The sequence below is a fragment of the Leptonychotes weddellii genome, chromosome 5, assembly GCF_054177405.1.
Source record: "Leptonychotes weddellii isolate Sample4059 chromosome 5, ASM5417740v2, whole genome shotgun sequence".
Lineage (NCBI taxonomy): Eukaryota > Metazoa > Chordata > Mammalia > Carnivora > Phocidae > Leptonychotes > Leptonychotes weddellii.
The window spans coordinates 79303156-79321682 of record NC_138373.1 but is presented as its reverse complement, the minus strand read 5'-3'; the positions used below and the strand labels follow the sequence as shown (position 1 = coordinate 79321682).

Genomic DNA, 18527 nt, shown 5'->3' with positions numbered 1-18527 from the left:
AAATAAATTCTACTGAGTACTTCCAAATGGCACACCTGACAATGAAGAGAATGCACAGCGGTGGAAGCCATAGAGAGAAAAGCAATATTGAGCCATCTCTCTATAATTCTCAAAAGCACAACCCAGATCTAACCTCACCCTCCTCTTCCACAGCTAACGTGACTTCCTGCCCCAGTGGGGTGGGGTGGGGGGGAAGAAAGGTGAAATAGAGGAAGACAATAGCAACAACAATAATAAAGTTTAGAATTACATGTTGCAAGGGACTTGGAATAAAGAACGTTGTCCTCCCTTATTTATTTAGGTGAAGCATGATGCTTTTCTCCCTTTCCTTGTTATTTTTTTCTTCCTCCCGTACTTAACAACTGTACAAAAGACCCTGACTTAAGAGGTAGGGCTTAGCTAATGAGGTGTGTCAACACAATTGGAAGCCCATTTCTAAATGAAAATGGCACTGTGCTGTGAGCACAAACCCTTCAGGTTGGAGAGAGCATTTATAAAGCAGCAGGGGTGCTAGCTGGTGCTTTCTCTGTAAGAAGGGGCCTGTAGGTTTACCACAGCTCGGGGAGAGAGAGCCTGACCTAGAGCTATGGGCGAATGTGGTAATTCTCCCCCAAATTAGTCATATTTCTCCAGGTTACCTTCAGAGATAGTGAGTAAAGGCAGATATAATCCCTCTCCTAATTGTAAACCAGCACCAGCCTAGTTATATTCCCATTTACTCCAGATACTCTAAAATCACAGGCTTTCTGTTTGCTAATTCCTCTTATTCATGGTTTTATGACTCCAGAGGAGACTTCGGGGAGTACGAATTGAAAAACAGTGCAGTGAGTTAGTTCCACATAGACATTAACTATGAAAAAGTAATAGAAGAGAGGAGAAAAAGGGTGGGAAGGAAAAAAGCCTCATACGTAGCTCGATGATTTCAGTCAAGGCTGGAGGAGGAGGAGGTGAAGCCTTGACAGGTAGGCATGGGGGTGAAGGTCATAGATGCAAGTGTGTAAAGCAGTGTTCTAGCCACCTGGCCTGTATATCCTATCTCTTAAACACCCATCCTGGGATAAACTCCACTCCCTTTGTCTTAGAATGTGTTCATATTTAAGATCTATGTAATTGTGTTAAGGAGAACACGTGGTGTAAGGAGCACTGTGTATTATATAAGATTGATGAAAAAAAAAGAAATTAGGATAAGGTTTTTAGTTTGGTAAAAAGTCTTGTACCAATGTAAATTTCATCATTTTGATCATTGTTACTGTGGTTATGTAAGCTCTGAACAGGGACACCTGGGTGGCTCAGTCAGTTAAGTGTCTGCCTTTGGCTCAGGTCATGATCCCAGGGTCCTGGGATTGAGTCCTACAGTGGGCTCCTTGCTCAGCGGGGAGCCTGCTTCTCCCTCTGCCTGCCACCACCCCTGCTTGTGCTCTCTCTCTCTATCTCTCTGATAAATAAAAAAATAAAATTTAAAATGTAAACTCTTAACATGAGAGGAGGCTGAATGGAGGGGTATATGGGAACTGTGTACTAATTTTGCAACTTCTCTGTATGTTTATAATTAGTTCAGAATAAAAAATTTATTAAAAAAATATCTATGTAACTGTGAGTATTTTTACGTCCGCTTATTAACATTAGCTCTGGGAGGGACCCACAACCAAAGCTTATGGGGTGATGCTAAAAGTCATAAAATGTTAGGAGCTGGTAACTAGGACAAAGGGTGAAGGTCACAGTGGTAAACAAGTTTATTTAAGTCTTTCAAGGTAATGTTATCTCCATGCTCCCCTCTCCAGTCCTCACCCCACGTGGGAAGTGTGGTTATGTAATGATATGCTGGGAGGAAGTGTGTGGGGGCGGGGGGAGGGAGGGAATAAAAAGAGAAAGAGAGAGCGATCATGCTACCTAATTCTTTATTGAAAATGAGTGCTCTTAAAACAGGCTTAAATGCTTTATTCTTCTGTGGCCTTTTGATGCAAATAAATAATAAAAATCTTCCAAGTTATTGCCAAGATCACACAATGTTTATCTCTTAAGTTTTCTCAAGGCCACACCAAAAAGGAGATCAGAACACGCATATTACAGGATGTCGCTCTCATGGAAGGTCAGGCATCAGCTTAGTCTTCAGTTGGGGAAATGTCCATTGCTGGTTCACCAGATCAGTACTAGTTCACAGGAGAGAAAAGGAGGATCAAGGTCAAACGTGGCCAAAGGAGCCAATTGTCTGAAAGGGAAGTTCCTTCCTTTCAGAACAATGGGCATTTAAGGTGGAGATACATGACTACAAAGCTGTGTGGATCCAGTATTTGACCCTCCACTGCTACAGATCGAGGATTTTAGTGGTCACCTCCCCCAGGTGACAATTAGGCCCACATTTACACCAAAAGCAAGCACACTCACAACCTCATAGGTAAGCCAAGAGCAGGGAGGACGTTCCAATCATCTTCACACCACAATCACAGCTGGAAGAGTTCCTTCCAAAGGGCTCAGGCAGCATGGCTTGAATTGATAATCCAGAGAAAGTCTAATAATTTCCCAGGAAAATTTTTGCTTTAAAGCAGACAGGTTGTTTGTGTTTTTGGTTTTTTTGTTTCTTATCCATGCTAGGAGACATTGAGAAACTGAATTTAAATTCAAAGGTTGCTTGGTAAATACAGAATCAGAGAAATGAAAATCACATGGCCTCAAGAGATGATATTTTCATCGAACTATGCAGCATAGTGAGTCATTCCTCTCCACTGAACGGTTATGTTTGCCAATTTAATCACATTTTTGTGTTCTCTAGTAAAGTTACCCTCTTTCTTTTGAATGTCATTCTTTCCCTGGAAACACATTTATTCTCACCCTACTTTTTTTTTCTGGATTCCATAAAAATTCTATTATTTGTATTTATTATCACAATGCTCCCCATTTTTATTTAATCATCTTTTTTTTTTCCAACCTCTAGAACATTTTCCCAACTAATTTGTTGATTTTTTAAGGTCTAGCTTAGGGCCTTTCTTGCCTCACCTGCCCTGATGACATTCTCAGGGACTTCAATATCTGATTCAGTTTGATACACAACCATCACAGGTAAGGCAATGGATTAAGTGCTGGTGTGTACATAAACATTTATGAGATATGGTCCTTGTTTTCTTCATATCACGTCAGAGTCACACTGATGAGCCTGTTAGATTACTTCGGACTGTCCGACAGTAGGGTGCGCATGGGCACGGGCTCTGGAACAATGACTGCTTAGATTCACAGCCTGTCCTGACACTTGCTAACTGTGTGATCTTGAGCATCAACTTACTCAACTCCTTTGTGACTGTTCCTCATCTATAAAGTAAGGATGTTAATAACAGCTTCTACTCTGGGAGGTTCTAGTGACAGCTGAGTTAATATGATTAAATTTCTTGGAATAACCCCTGGTAAACAAACAAAAACAATGTGTTCGCTAGTCTTATGCTCTGCTTTCTCAGCTGTTAAAACCTTCACTTCTACTTCTTTTCAACTACCTACAGGCACAGAGACACTTTGTATTTATTATCATGTGGGTGGTCTTCTTTTTCACTTCATTTGGATGGGCAATATTTGTCCTGTGTCCATTCACTCATTCATCCATTTATGAAACAGATCTTTGTTGTGTAACTTCTCTATGCCAGACTCTTTTAACATTAGAGATTCAAAGATAAACAAGATAGGAATAAAGCATCTAGCCTCATGAAGCCCTTAAAGAAGAGAGAGGTTTATACAAATTAAATAATAAACAAGATAATTACAAAAAGATGTGGCACAAGAGCTATGAAGAAAATGAAGATGTTGTGGTAGCTATCAGAGGAGGGATATTGCTTGTGAACACACGTTTGTGATGCATTATGTGGTGGGAGATGTGGCAGGAATCTACTAATGGAAGGGCTTAGAGGCCATGGGTAGGAACTTGGATTTTGATCTAATCAAAACCATATTCTCAATATGGTCTCTGTATTGAGAGGAGAACAGATGGTAGGGGCAAAAAACGAAAATCAGAGTCCATCAGGAGGTCACTGCCATTGTCAAGGCTGTGTAGATGATGAGAGGTGAAAATTTTAAGATGTATTTTGTAGGTAAAGCAGACAGTACAACTTCCAAGTAGATGGGTGAACACGACAAGAGAAGCTGCTTTCTCAGCGAACCAAGAAGCGAGGCAGGTGGATGAGACTTCAACTGGGGTGGGAGTAAGGGGTGCTTGGAATCAATTTATTTATTTAAATTATACAGTAAATGGATTAAGAGAAAAAACTGGGTCCCAAATTTAAATCCACTAACAAGTGATGATACATGATCAAAAAGGCCTTTTCCAGACAGTATTAAAAAGTAGGTAATGTTTGTCCTTGGCTTCACAATCCATACTTCAAAAATATTATTAATAATTATTGAGAGCTTACTATACACTAAGTGCTTTTCATCTGTTTTCTCATTTAATTCACACAGAAGCCCTACAGGCATTTACTGTGATTATGCTTAATTTTATAGATGCAGCAAGACTGAATCTCGGGAAAACAACTTTTCCAATGTGATGGAACCAGGGGCAACACAGCTAGAACTGAACCCAGGCAGCCGGAGGTCTTAACCATTAAATAGAAGCACTAAATAGAACCACTATTTTATACCATTCATGATATTCCTCTCTCTTTCTTTCCCCACCCTCTTTCTCCCCCCGCCAAACACACATACACACACACATACCTCTCTTTACAATAAAAATCTTCCCTCAGGAAGAATCTATTACTCTCAGTCTCTCCAAACCCACTAATGACCTACAGAGTTTTGATGAATTATATCTTTCATTTCAATAGTAAAATCACTAATTGTGAATATCAAGCTTGAGCAAGGCAGTGGAGAGATGCTTCCCGAGACAGGGCAGCCTTACTGGGTCCTCTGATAGCGCATCATAGCCAGCCCTGTGGATAAATGTGGCCTTAGCCAGGAAAGGATAAATGATAGATGATTTGGAAGAAATAAATGACAGGAGTGTTAAAATGTTTTAGGGCATGGGACATTCAAATAAATGCTGTTGGATGATTTATTTTCCAAAAGGTGTTATATTCACTGCTGAAACACACCGACGTGTCTGCCAGAAATGTGGCCGTAAAAAATCTATGTGTATAAAAAATTTACACTGTAGTGAGCTGACCTCAACCTTTCATTTACCAAAGCCACTGCCTTAGCTCCAAGAACACATTTCCAACTTCCTCCTAGACTTCAACACTTGGTTGTCCCACAGCTATATCAAGCAGAATGGATTCAAAATTCTGCTCATTACCTTTTCTCCAAACGTCTAATATTTGAAACCTCAGTTAATGCATCATTACAGTCGTTGCCACTGATATAAACTTCAGAGTTTTCATGATCACCTCCCTTACCTTCACTCAGCTCTCCAAGTCCAATCCAATGCAATAGCAAATGCAAGAATTTAATCTCCCTAATTATCTCATGCATCTACCCTTCTTTGCCATCTGCACTGTGACTCATGTAGTCCAAGTCTTCAACATGTCTCAAGTGCAATATCTCAGCCCAGGTTTTCTAAAAATCAGAGTTTAAGGCAGAGCATAAATGCAAACATTTTATTGAGGGGGAGGATAAGGAGCAAGAAGAGGACGCCAAGAAAAAAAGAAAAGCAAATATAAGATGATCTGTTATGGAACTGGCGCAGCTTCTCAAAGAAATCCAGGGAATTTTTCAGTTCCACGAGGGAGTATGAAAACATTGCTAGGAAAGATCTATGGGAAAGGAAGGAAAGGCAAGCAGATAATCTTCCATCTCTCACTGGCCAAAGTCCATCTCTTGGACTTTAACTTTCCCATACTTCCATCTTGGTTACTGGATCCCTCAGGACAGCCACTGGAGAAGTTGGAGCCTATAGGTATCCACTCAGTAGGACCTAACACTACAGCTGCTGTGGCTCCCCCCATCGCAATGGGTGGCATGGCATTTGTGTAGAAGCCCAGCCCTCATCTCCTGGAGAAGTTGTAAGCAATTGGTGGTATTAGGAAATAAGGTGACTAAGACTGCAGCAGGGTATGGTGTGAGCTGTTGCTTGGACCCACCTGGACAGAAAGTAAGGCAACTCCCTGAGGTTGGGGTGATGAGGCAAGCTGATGTGGGGACACAACTGACTGAGTCTGATAAAGCTCATTCAGTGCAGCTCAGTTCTGCTTTCACCCTCTAATAATATATGATCTTATATGTAAACAAGGTGCCCTCATTTCTCCTCCCAGAGGGGACATACAAATCCAGTCATCCAAGATTGTGCCAGTTGCCATCTCCTAAAACAACTGGAAGAGGTTAACAACCCAAACTACATTCCCAGCTGCTTTGGCTGATCCTATAGCCATACTGACATGTATCATATCTCTCTTCTCCTATCCATTTCAATTTTTTTCATCCTTGACCAGAACTTGAGCTGGTATGTATTTCTTACTGAGTGGGTGACCTTCCTTCTAGAAGGGTCTGAGCTCTAATTTCCTTATCCTTGTCAGGTTGTGATTGCTACAATTGCCCGTTCACAATTGTAGGACACACAAGCACCAAGAAAAGGCTCAATAAATCCCCTCAGTTCTACATATGTTCCTTCCTGCTCTCATGTGTAGTAGAAGCTCTGGATCCTAAGAGTAGTTAGGGTCAATCACCCTGGCCTATAGAGTAATTCTTTTTTTGACATGATCTACTGCACAGAAACCACATAGGGGCCAAGCAGTATTTATAGCTTTCAGTTCTAACCTCACAGAACCTAAATTTTCTAGGATAAGAGGTAAGTGGGAGATTGAAAGTGTCATAAAAAGAAACAAATCCTATTCTTATCCTTTCACTCTTCATCCTAAATATTTTTGCTATCAGGGACATGGCTCCACCTACTTGTTGCAGGTATAACAAATATACTGGCCTTCCCCCTCAAAAATTGCCCCTAAGCTATTGTCCTAAATAAGCCTTCAATAGGCTATTCCATATTTTATCAAGTTTCCTACTCATAAATTATGAAGAACACACATAAATACCTGGGGAGTGAGCCAAATATTTTACCTCCCTTACAAAAAAAAAAAATAGATCTCTTAGCCCAAGGCAATATTGTGTGGGATATTGTGTCAATGGATAAGCCTTTTGGTAAAGGACTGGAACGTAATGCCAAGTATGGGTACTGCGGGGAAGAAAAATAATCCCACTATTTTAGTTTCCTATTGCAGCTATAATGAATCACCACATTTAGTGATCTACAACACAAATTACTATCTTACAGTTTTGAAGATCAGAAGTCCAACATGGATTTCACTGGTCTAAGATCAAGGTGTTGGCAAGGTGCATTCCTTTCTGGAGGCTTTAGGGAGGAATCTGTTTCCTTGCCTTTTCCACTTTCTAGAGGCTGCCCACAACCCTTGGCTCATGGTCCCCTTCTTCTATTTTCCAAGCCATCAATGTTGAGCTGAGTCCTTCTCACATTGCCATCTTTCTGGTTCTCCTTTCCACATCTAAGGACCCAGTTAACATTGGGCTCATCTAGAAAATCCAGGATAATCTCTCTATCTTAAGGTCAGCTAATGAGAAATTTTAATTCCATCTGCAACTCTAATTCCCATTTACCATGTAAGCTAACATACTCAGAGGTTTCAGGAATTAAGACATAGACATGTTTGGGGAGGGAGGAGCATCATTCTGTCTGCCACAGCCACATCCAGAATAATGCATTTTGTTGAACCACATAAAACTGTCATTTATGTCACACAAAAAATGGTCATATATTGACATATTCATATGCTTCAATCTATTATCAGTTCTGGTAAGGATGAGTTACTGTCTTCTCCAAGATGGAAGGCATTCAATGTAATTGACCTGTGATCATGTGGCTGGCCCCCAAAACATGGTGGCTTACAAGGGGTGCCAATCATAGCTGCTGCTGAATTATACATTCCGCAGTGTTGGTTGCTAGATTGCCTTAGTAAGTGGAAGACCCTGTTGTTGAACTCATCTTAAGACTCCATTGCTGCCACCATGGTCACTCTGTTTATAGGCCCATTAGAGAAGTACTGGAGTATCAAGGACGATGCTGGATGAAAGTCACAGTATAGCACAACTAATCCACCTTGTATTTACATCCTCTGCTAAAAGACCATGATAGGCTTAGGTACCTCCATACCAAGTTAAAACACACTGTTAAAGCCACAGACAGCTTTAAAAGAGATTTGTATCTCATGCAGCTATGAAGGTTGTGCCAGAGGCTGACCTTGCTCCAGAGGAGGCTGAGTCAAGTGGTGGTGTTAGGAGATGAAATGATTGATTGTAGCTGTCGCAGAGGTTCACGAGCCTGCTTAGTGACATTGCTGGGGCTGCTCAGGCCAGGGAGAGAAGCAAATAGTAGAAGGTGGGTTTGAGGACAGATGGACCTAGGTGGACCTGGGCTGATGCATAACCTGGGTCTACTACAAAAACCATGAGGAGCCTCCTATGGCCTCTTTTGATCAGAACTGTTTTTACTAAAACATGTCGGTCCCCTATAGGTTTTCCTAAAATATTAAAACTCTACATGCCTAGAAGCCTACTTAGGAAATTTTCCTAATCTATCTACTTTCTCTAATCTTTTTTTTCTAATCTACTCTGCAGCTAAACAACAGAAACTTATTGTCTTATAGCTCTAGAAGCTTGAAGTCCAAAATCAAGGTGTTGGCAGGGTTGGTTCCTTCTTAGAACTATGAGGAAGAACATGTGCTATGCCTCTCCCGCCTGTTGTTTTTAGTGGTTTGCTGTCCATCTTTGGAATTCCTTGGCTAATAGAGGCATCACCCCAATCTTTGTCTTCATCTTCACATAGTGATTAACCTGGATGTGCATCTGTTCCCAGTTTTCCCTCTTTTATAAGGACTCCAGTCATATTAGATTAGGGGCCCATTTTACTCCAGTATGACCTCATCTCAATTTAATTAATTACATCTGCAATAACCCTATTTCCAATTAAGGTCACATTCTTAAGTACTAGGAGTTCAGACTTCAGGATATGAATGAAGGCAGGGGTGGAGGGGCAGGAAGTAGGGAGATACAATTCAACCTGTAATCCCAGAATCCCAGTGACTTTGGGGAAGTCTCATAAATTTTCTGGGCCTCATTTTACTTATCAGTAAAACAGGAATAATAATGTAGATATAAAGCCTAGATTCAATGAAGATCAGTAACTATATTTTAGAGCTGCTAGGTAGAATAAGCAGAGAAAGAGAAGGGATTAAAACAAAAGAAATTTTGCCTAACTTAAATAAGTGTCTGTCTCTGAACAATTCGCTACTTTAGAGTAGACCCTGGGGTTAAAAGTTTGGCCAGCAAATAGAATAGAGCAAGAGTATAGAGGATGAGTATGGATTAGTGAGTTCTTCATTCATACGGAGTTTTTCTTTAAATGAGGAAAGAGAGAGCAAAAGCTAGAGCAAGCAAGAAAGAAAATGAGAACATATTACATGATCTTTATAGGCCTGTTTCCACATCTGAAAAAATGCTTATCTCCTACAGGTATGAAAAGAGCACCATGAGTAGTAAGCTAGCTATCTCTGGAAATGTGTTAGCAGATACAGATTAGCACAGTTTATTTGAATGTATGTGCTGTTCTATTTCCTCCTCATGTTTCCTTTTACATTTTTCATACATATCTTTCATCACACAAGAACTGAATTCAGATTTTCTGTCTGTATCCATAAATATTCTGCTGCGCTCCTAAATAATTTCCTTAAGATATATATGTATATAAAATGTTTCTTTACAAAATTTTTACTATGCAAGTGGGGAACAAAAAAAATCTTTAGGGTCAAATCATTCTCAGAAATCACTGGCATTGAAAATAATTTGTATTCATTAATTGAAACTGTTGGAAAACTGTATAGTAGAATCCCCAACAAAGGCATTTTGCATTATTCACAACGTTTAAATGAGGCTGTCAATCTCATTACACAATAAATAAGAAGGTTATAATGGTTTTGCATAGTTGCAACTATTAATGCTTTTAGGAGAGACTACCTAATCTTAATTTAAATATTTAGAAGACCCTCAAACACACACACACACACACACACACACACGGAGACACACCTGACAGAGAGAATGAGAGATGAAGAAAGTGAGAGCAAGAGGGATTCTTCCATCAGTCTTCCAGAAGATGACAACTGAACATTTCCCCATCTCTCCTATCTTCTGTCTGGGATTTTCAAGTCTCTCCCTATCAACTCCATCCAGCACTCAGTTTTATCTTTTGTAACTGATATTTATGGTCTTACATTATGCAGATTGCTGTACATGTAACCACTCCAGACGAGAGTTCCTCTACTCAATGCTCAGCAAACCAATAAAAACTGACACTGAGGTTTTGCAGTGAAGAAGATAGGCTATTTATTGGTGTGGCACCACCCAGGAGAATGGGGAGCTAATGCTCAAAAGTCCCCAACTCTCTGATGACTTGGAAGTGAGAGTTTTTAAGGGCAAAATTTGGGGCAGAGATCTTCTGAGAAGGTGGAACCCACTGATTGGGGGCCCATAAGGTCCTATTAGTAGATGCTCTGGTGCCACTTCTTCTGGTGCCCTGGAGGTCTTTTCCATCTCAGGAGGCTTGGAATCTGAAAAATATCTTTATTCTTTACATTAGAGATTTCATTAAGTACATCTGGTGACTCTATTTTTAGGGTGGTGCTGATTAACACCTTGTAAGCTAGTGGAGTTGCATTCCTATAGGTTCCTTGATTGATCCAGCTGTGCCTGGGGTGATATGATCTCTAGTATTCATTCTTTCATCTGAACTGACAAGATGGACATTGGCTTCATAAGCAGAGTGAGAAAAAAGACCAGAAGTTGAGTACAATAAGATTATCTTATAATCAAACAGATTAAAAGCATACATGTACATAAATAACAATAATATAAAACAGAAGACACGATAGAGAGAAATAAGTTACAGAAATAAGTTTCAAGTGAGGAAGAATCTCCCTGTGGACAGGGATGAAGGAGGACCAGGAAGAACATGATAGAGGAGCTGTTAGCTCCAGTAAAGGGCTGTCAGGTCCAGTAAAGGGCTGTTAGTAATGAGCAGAATTTTTGAAAAAGACACAGATACAATAAAGAAGTCAAACTTGACTAAAATTGAGCCTATTTATGGAGTAGAGAGAGACAAAGTTAAGTGGTTGAAACATATAAAAATGCCATTTTTGTGAGCCAAAATTGCATGTTGCTGTCAAACTGTAGAAGATCTTAAAAGCCAAAATAAGGAGGCTGGGTTTATTTTCTTAAAAAATCGGGCAACCTTGGAGAGGAGGGTATAAATGGGCAATATTCTGAGAAAAAATGCCCTTGATAATCATGAGTTCAGGCTGAAAATAAGAAGAGCAGGTAGTGGGCGCCTGGGTGGCTCAGTTGGTTAAGCGACTGCCTTCGGCTCAGGTCATGATCCCAGAGTCCTGGGATCGAGTCCTGCATCGGGCTCCCGGCTCGGCGGGGAGCCTGCTTCTCCCTCTGACCCTATCCCCTCTCATGCTGTTTCTCTCTCTCTCTCTCTCTCAAATAAATAAATAAATAAAATCTTTAAAAAAAAAAAAAAGAAGAAGAGCAGGTAGGAGGCCCTTGCAATGCTGAGTGCTAAGTCCCCAAGGCTCCACCAGACCTCATACCACTCAACAAGTACCTCCTCTTTCCTGCATCTACTTCCTATTCCCTGTACTTTCCTATTTATTCAACATCCTTGACCAATTCCTTTGGCTTCACCTGCTATCCCTGTCCAGTCATAGACTTCTTTCCTCTCCATCTGGATGAGCAAAGCCCAGCTCAGCAGGGATATGGGGTCAGTCTGTCTAAAACAGCTATGGTGATGCTTAGTCCATTTAACCAGAATATTTGTTTATATGTGTCCCTCTTTTCCATGTGACCATGCTCTTCTGAAAGGCAGTCATAACTTTCTGTCTATGTGCCTAGAACCTAGCAGGGTGCTAGGCACATGCCAGGTGCTCAATAAATATTAGTTTAGTGAGTACAATTCCCACCATATCAACTCAGGAAAAAAAAAAATGTGCTTGCTGTATTAAAATCTTCCCTGACCTCCTAGTGAACATTCTGATTCACATGTGTTTAGTAAGCCTATGGCCCAGTTTTTTGGGGATACTCCTAATCTAAGATAATTATAAGTATCTAAAATAATAAAATATAATTTAATCCCTATGGTATTGTTTCACGGAGCCTTATTAATGCATTTTTTAAATTTTCCTTAGGGCTTGTCATGCACAGTTCTGGGCACATATAGATGCCCAATAAATATTTGTATATTGATTGATTAGATAAGCATTTCAGAAATATTACTGACCAGTCCCTCAGAATCATCTAATGATATTAATCTACCGTGTAGTCTTACTATGTGGGACACTGCACTGGGTGCCAAGGGGACCTTGGAAGGTCTGAGGAATGTGCCAGAATCCCAGAAGAAGTTCTTATGGCATCAGTCTGTTTGTACCACTAACCAAATAAAACTTAAAAATTGACCTGATGAGGTGATATAAAAGTCTCTTTAGGCTCATAATTTTCCAAGGCTCATTATACAATTTCACATTAGAGCTTTCAGCTCTTTAGATCAAAAAGTAATAGACCAAAAACAAACTAAGAATATAAGCAATATTTAGACCCCTGTGGGAAGACTCGTCCCCCTCTCAGCTAACTGACTGAGCCAGAAAGCCTGATTAGTGTTACAATCACTTCATACTGGAAAGCATTCACTGTACATTAGAACAATCTAATGTTAACCAACATCGTACATTAAACCTAGATCATGTTCACTAGCAAGGAAATCATTTTTAATGGAAAGAATTCAGCTTTAATGTTCTGTAATGGGCCATTGATTAGTATACAAGAGGGTCAGAAGAACTAATTAGAGACTATTTGAGCAAGTGTAAGTAATATGGTTTTCCCAGGTTGCCAATTGGGATTCTAAATCCCAGAGCAGAATACTTACATGCAGATATAGTATCAGATTTTACATGCCTGTGGGATTATTTGAGAGCCCCAAAGCTCACTTTAAATGCCAGGTTGTGAAAATTTGCTTCAGTAAAGCGAGTTTAAGTCACATTTGTCCTTTTGATTTTTATGGGATCTGAGCAGCTAAAAGCCTATTTAGTTTTTCAAAAAATTAGGTTCATGGCATTCTTTTTTTTTTTCATTTTATGTACTTCAGTATACAAACATGGAAAAGCAAGATCTTTTCCTTTTTTTTTACACAGTCCAACATTCATGACAATAATTGTCTGAATTGCTCAATTCCCACTATGTTCCTGTTTGCATGCAACACACTTTACCAGTATTTCCTCAATGTGAAGCCCTCCTAACAGTTTCTTTTTTCAGCAGTTGTGAGAAAAGCTGTCTGAGGAGAGGGAGTAATTTTGGAATTTGATAGCAAGGCCCCTGAGGATACGAAAACTTGCTCAAAATGCATTGTACAACTGCCTTAGGCAAGTAAGGTATGCCCAAGCTATGAACATCTGGCTTGCAACTATTATTTACATAATGAACTCATTCTTTCCCACCCTCAGTATTTACCTCAGGATCCTCTGCTTTCTCCCTCAGGGAGTGCTCCAGAATGCAGCTGAGCCATCCTACACCACTCTGGGCCAGCTGGTAGCCAGCATGGCCTCTACTTCCTTACCTCGCTCTTCAAGATCAAGCACATGCTTTGCTCCTCACGTTTTTCCTTTAGGACTTGCACTTCCATTGTTTCCATCTAAGGTATTTTTTTTTCCTGAATGTGTACATTTCTCCTTTAAGCAACAACCAAAACTCTTCTCCTTTCTTTTTTTAAACCATTCTTTACCTATTACCTCTTTACTTGCTCTGTTTAATTTTGAATCGAGATTATAACCTCTATAAAACAAAAACGTATAAAAGTCAGGCTTATGATAAAGTTATACAAAAGAAGCGTGTTTACCTAAACTTAAAAATAAATTAAGAACAGGAACCAAAATTATCCCCCAGATTAATCTATAAGAACAATGGGATCTACAAATACAATGGAACAAGATGACAATCTGATTCTGAAGGTAAGATAGAATAGCAAAGAAACAAGACTTTTCAAAATAATCTTCCATTAGAAGAGGAGGAGAAGGAGATATATCCTGACACCAACACTTCTATTAAAGTTATAATAGGAACAGGTGGCATTTGCATGGGGTTGGATACGTGGAATAATGGAAAAGAGAGCTTCCAAAAATAATCCCACACAAATAACCTGGAGCAGGAATTAGAGATCAGTGGCCGGGGGCGGGGAATAATCGTTATTAAATCAGTGGGTCTAGGACAATTGGTTATCTACACGGAAATTAATTAGATTTGATTCTTAACCCATATCATATCCAAAAATCAGTTACTAATTGTAGATTTAAGGCAAATATGAAAGGTAAAACTATGGAAATTATAGACTAAAATATAGAATATCTTTACAACCTCACAGTGCAGGGATTTCTTAAATGATAATAAAAGTGGCACACCATGTAGTAAAAGATTGGTATATTGCTACATTGAATCTAAAAACTTGAATTCATCAAAAGACATAAGGAGTTAAAAGGAAAAATCACAGAGGGGTGCCTGGGTGGCTCAGTCGGTTAAGTGGCTGACTCTTGGTTCCCGGTGAGGTCTTGATCTCAGAGTCCTGAGATTCAGTTCCTAGTTGGGCTCCGTGCTCAGCATGGAGTCTGCTGAAGATTCTTTCTCTCTTCCTCTCCCTCCACCTCTCCTCTTCCCCACATGCTCTCTCTCTCTCTCTCAAATAAATAAGTAAATAAAATCTTTAAAAAAAAGAAAGACAAATCACAGAAGACTTTTGCTACACATATTTTTAACAAAGGATTTATATGTAGAACCAATAAGCAAAAGACAACATAATAGAAAAATTAGCAGAAATGTGGATGGGCATTTCACAGCAAAGGCAAATAGCCCCAAGCATATGCAAAGATGCTTATCCTTGGGGAGGTGCCTGGGTGGCTCAGTTGGTTAAGTGCGGTAAGTGTCTGCCTTTGGGGCTCGGGGCTCCTGGTCAGGATCTGGGCGGGGAGGGTGGATTGAGCCCCCCGTTGGGGTTTCCTGCTCAGCAGGGAGTCTGCTTCTCCCTCTTTCTCTGCCCCTCGCTCTGCTCTTGCTCCCGTGTGCTCTGTCAAGTAAATAAAGTCTTAAAAAAAAAAAAATCCCTATCCTCATTGGTAATCAGAAAAATGTAAATTAAGATCACAGTAAAAAAGTGAATAATTGATATTGTGAAAATTAAAATGATGATAAATTAAAAAATTAGGGACACCTGGGTGGCTCAGTCATTAAGCGTCTGCCTTTGGCTCAGGCCATGATCCCAGGGTCCTGGGATCGAGCCCCGCATCGGGTTCCCTGTTCTGCGGGGAGCCTGCTTCTCCCTCTCCCACTCCCCCTGCTTGTGTTCCCTCTCTCGCTCTCTCTCTCAATGTCAAATAAATAAATAAAATCTTTTAAAAAAAATTAAAAAATTAAAATTTAATCAAAAACAAGGTGAGAATCTCTAACACACTGCTGGTGATGATTTAAATTGTTACAGCCACTTAGAAAAAAGTTTATTCTGATGGTACTAAGGAAAATTGAACATAGGCATATCCTATTATTCATCAGTTCCATTCCTAAATATATATGCCATGGTCTGAATGTTTGTGTCTCCCCCAAATTCATATGTTGAAAACTAATTCCCAAGGTGATGATATTAGGAGGCAGGGCCTTTGGGGGGTGATTTAGGTCATGAGTCTGGATCCTTCAGTGATTAATGCCCTTTAAAAGCAACTAGAAAAAGCTCGCTTGCCCCTTCTGCCATGTGAGGACACAAAGGAAACGTGGCCATCTTGAAGCTGGGTCCTCATCGGACACTGACTCTGCTGTCATCTTGATCTTGGATTTCCCAGCCTGCTGTGAGAAATAAATATTTGTCTATTAGCCACCCAGATTACAGTATTTTTGTTATAGTAGCCCAAACAGACTAAAGACAGAACATACCACAGAGAAACTCTAATCTTTGAGGAAGGAGACTTACATAAGGATATTCTTAATAGCCCCAAATAGGAAATGATCTCAATGTCCATCAACAGGATAAACCATGGTGTATTCACACAACAAAATGAGACGTAAGAATGAACATTAATGAATTACTATTATATGCATCAGATGAGGCCATTGGCCCAAGGACCCCTGCCCTGGTGTACCGTCCCTGTTCTCAGGGTTGAGACTAGATTACCAGTATTATGCCCATATTCCAGCACTTACAAAAGGGGAAGAAGATGCAGAGACAGCAATTTCCTCTAAGGGAATGACTGGAAAGTCACACACATCACTTCTAATCATGCTACCAAGAACTTAGTCATATGAGCATACAATGGGTGCAAGAAAGACCAGAAAACATAATCTCTAGCTAGGCAGCCAAGTGCCCTTTTAAACTCAGGTGGAAGTTCTATTCTTACAGAAAAGAAAGGGAGTAATATGATATTGTAGACAGAGCTGTAGCTGTGTATCAACTCTACCCAATCCCATTCCCTCTACTCTCTTTCTGAACGTAACTTCTTTTCCGAAATTCCTGCTTATCATTCCCATTCCTATGTATGTTTCCATGACGATAACTAATTTTTTTTTTAGTTTTTAAACTTTATATGCATGGTGTCATACTGAATATATCATTTTGCACATTTTCCCCCATTCACCCTTATGTTTTTGAGGCTTTTTCCTTGTTAATAAATGTAGGTCTAGTTCATTCAATTTACCTGCTGTATAATGTTCATATGTGAATTTAACACAAGCTCTTTCTTAATTCTCCCATTGGTGAAAGTTGGGTTGCTTCCAATTTTTCTCCAAAGTCCAGAGCTCAGAGAAAAGGTGTTAACGATGGTCCAGGATGGGGATAACCACACTCTGAGTTATGTGCTGTGTCGTTACTATGAAAATTAAGAAGGTGGAGGATATTCAGGAAAGGAAAACTTGCTTTTAATCTCCTTCACGGGCACTTTTTCTTCCTTGTTTTCATAAATTACAGTTTTCCCCAAAGTTTTGTCCTCTTCTTGTTCTCTAATCTCTCCCCATGTAATACTGTCTGCTCTAGTGAATCAAAGTATATAGACAGCCGTTGGAGGATTTCTGTCTTCCTTACTGCTTAGAATTCCTCGCTACTCCCTCTTTCCCTCCCTGTCCTTCCCTTCCTTCTGCATCCCTCTCAAAACCATCCCCCACACCCCCACAATATACCAATGGAGAGCAATTCATCTCCCTACCCCCACCTCATTTAATTCTGCACTGAGTTTTTGAGAGTGGGGCATATTTAAAAACTAAAATAATAATACAATTTGAAAAACTGTATATCTAAGCTTTATTAAGTTCTTGACAAAGGCTCTCTGTCCCTCCAGCCTGTGTGTGTTTGTTGTTATTTGCGACGCGTTTCTTTGGAATGGGGGGGGGTGCAGGGAGGAGTGGAAAGGGAGTGGTCATGTTTCCACCTACAAACATGAAGGTATCTATTTGTGACATCCTCCTTTGTGTGTGCGTGTATGAAAACTTGCTTTATGCATCTCCTCTAAGCATGAATTAGCACTAATTGGTTTATATACTTGTTGTGTGTTTCAGCCACTTTCACGCTTTGAATCTTGGGCTTGAATGTAGTTGACAGAGGTAGCACTAATTAATTAATGCTACTTTATTTTGCATACCTGGAGTAGGATCTTGGATATTAATGCAGATTTATGTAAAAATAACCAAATTAATACTGCTGTGACACTTCTTTTAATGGGATCAGAGCTTATTTCTAGATAGAAACAAGTTAAAGTAAACATCTGCCTCTAAGAACTATTTTTCTTCAGCCAGGGTTGATTTTGATCTGTCTCACAGAGTTATTTAAGGAAAAAAAGTTAGAAAACCTCTTAAAATATAACATGCAACTTAAATGCTAAGGCAGCAAAAAAAACTTTTTTGGGTGGGAAAACAAATCAGAGAGTGAAAAAAGGATGGATTCTCTTTACTGAATCATAACTTAGCTTGAAACACAATCTAGAAATCCTTGACGCCACCAGCTTTTTTATAGCTCATGTACTAAAGACCACAATCCACACAGCAGTTTATCCTCTCCTGGTTTCCTATAGGACCTTAATCAAACTGGCTTCCTATGGTCTTGGCCCAGACTAGCAAGAAATCCATCTGGTAGTGTAAGGCTGGGACACTCCTGCTGCACCCCCCCATACCACACCCACGTTGTAAGTCCAAAGAATCCACTGTCTTTTACTTAAGCAACAAAGAAAGATATACAGCAACACAAAACAAATAATAAAGCTTCAAGGACCTCAAAAATCAGCCTGGAGGATGATGGAAGCTTTGGAGACAGGATCCAATTAAATGGCATAATGCTTCCTTCTTCCACTTTTTGATCAACACTCCCATGCCCACAAAACAACACACACACACACACACACTTTGCTTGCTCTAAGAACTTAATTAATATTATTGACCTATTGATTGTAAATAAGAGGGGGAAAAAAGGCCTCCAGAAC

General features: G+C 39.9%; 1 long non-coding RNA gene across 1 annotated transcript in view; it reads left to right on the top strand.

The window, feature by feature from the left end:
* Positions 1–17488, top strand: part of LOC145721740 (uncharacterized) — a 38650-nt gene extending 21162 nt beyond the window's left edge. The window contains exon 3 of the long non-coding RNA XR_014145599.1: positions 13348–17488. This is a non-coding gene — a long non-coding RNA (uncharacterized LOC145721740). The remainder of the gene's footprint in view (positions 1–13347) is intronic.
* Positions 17489–18527: the final 1039 nt, after the last annotated feature.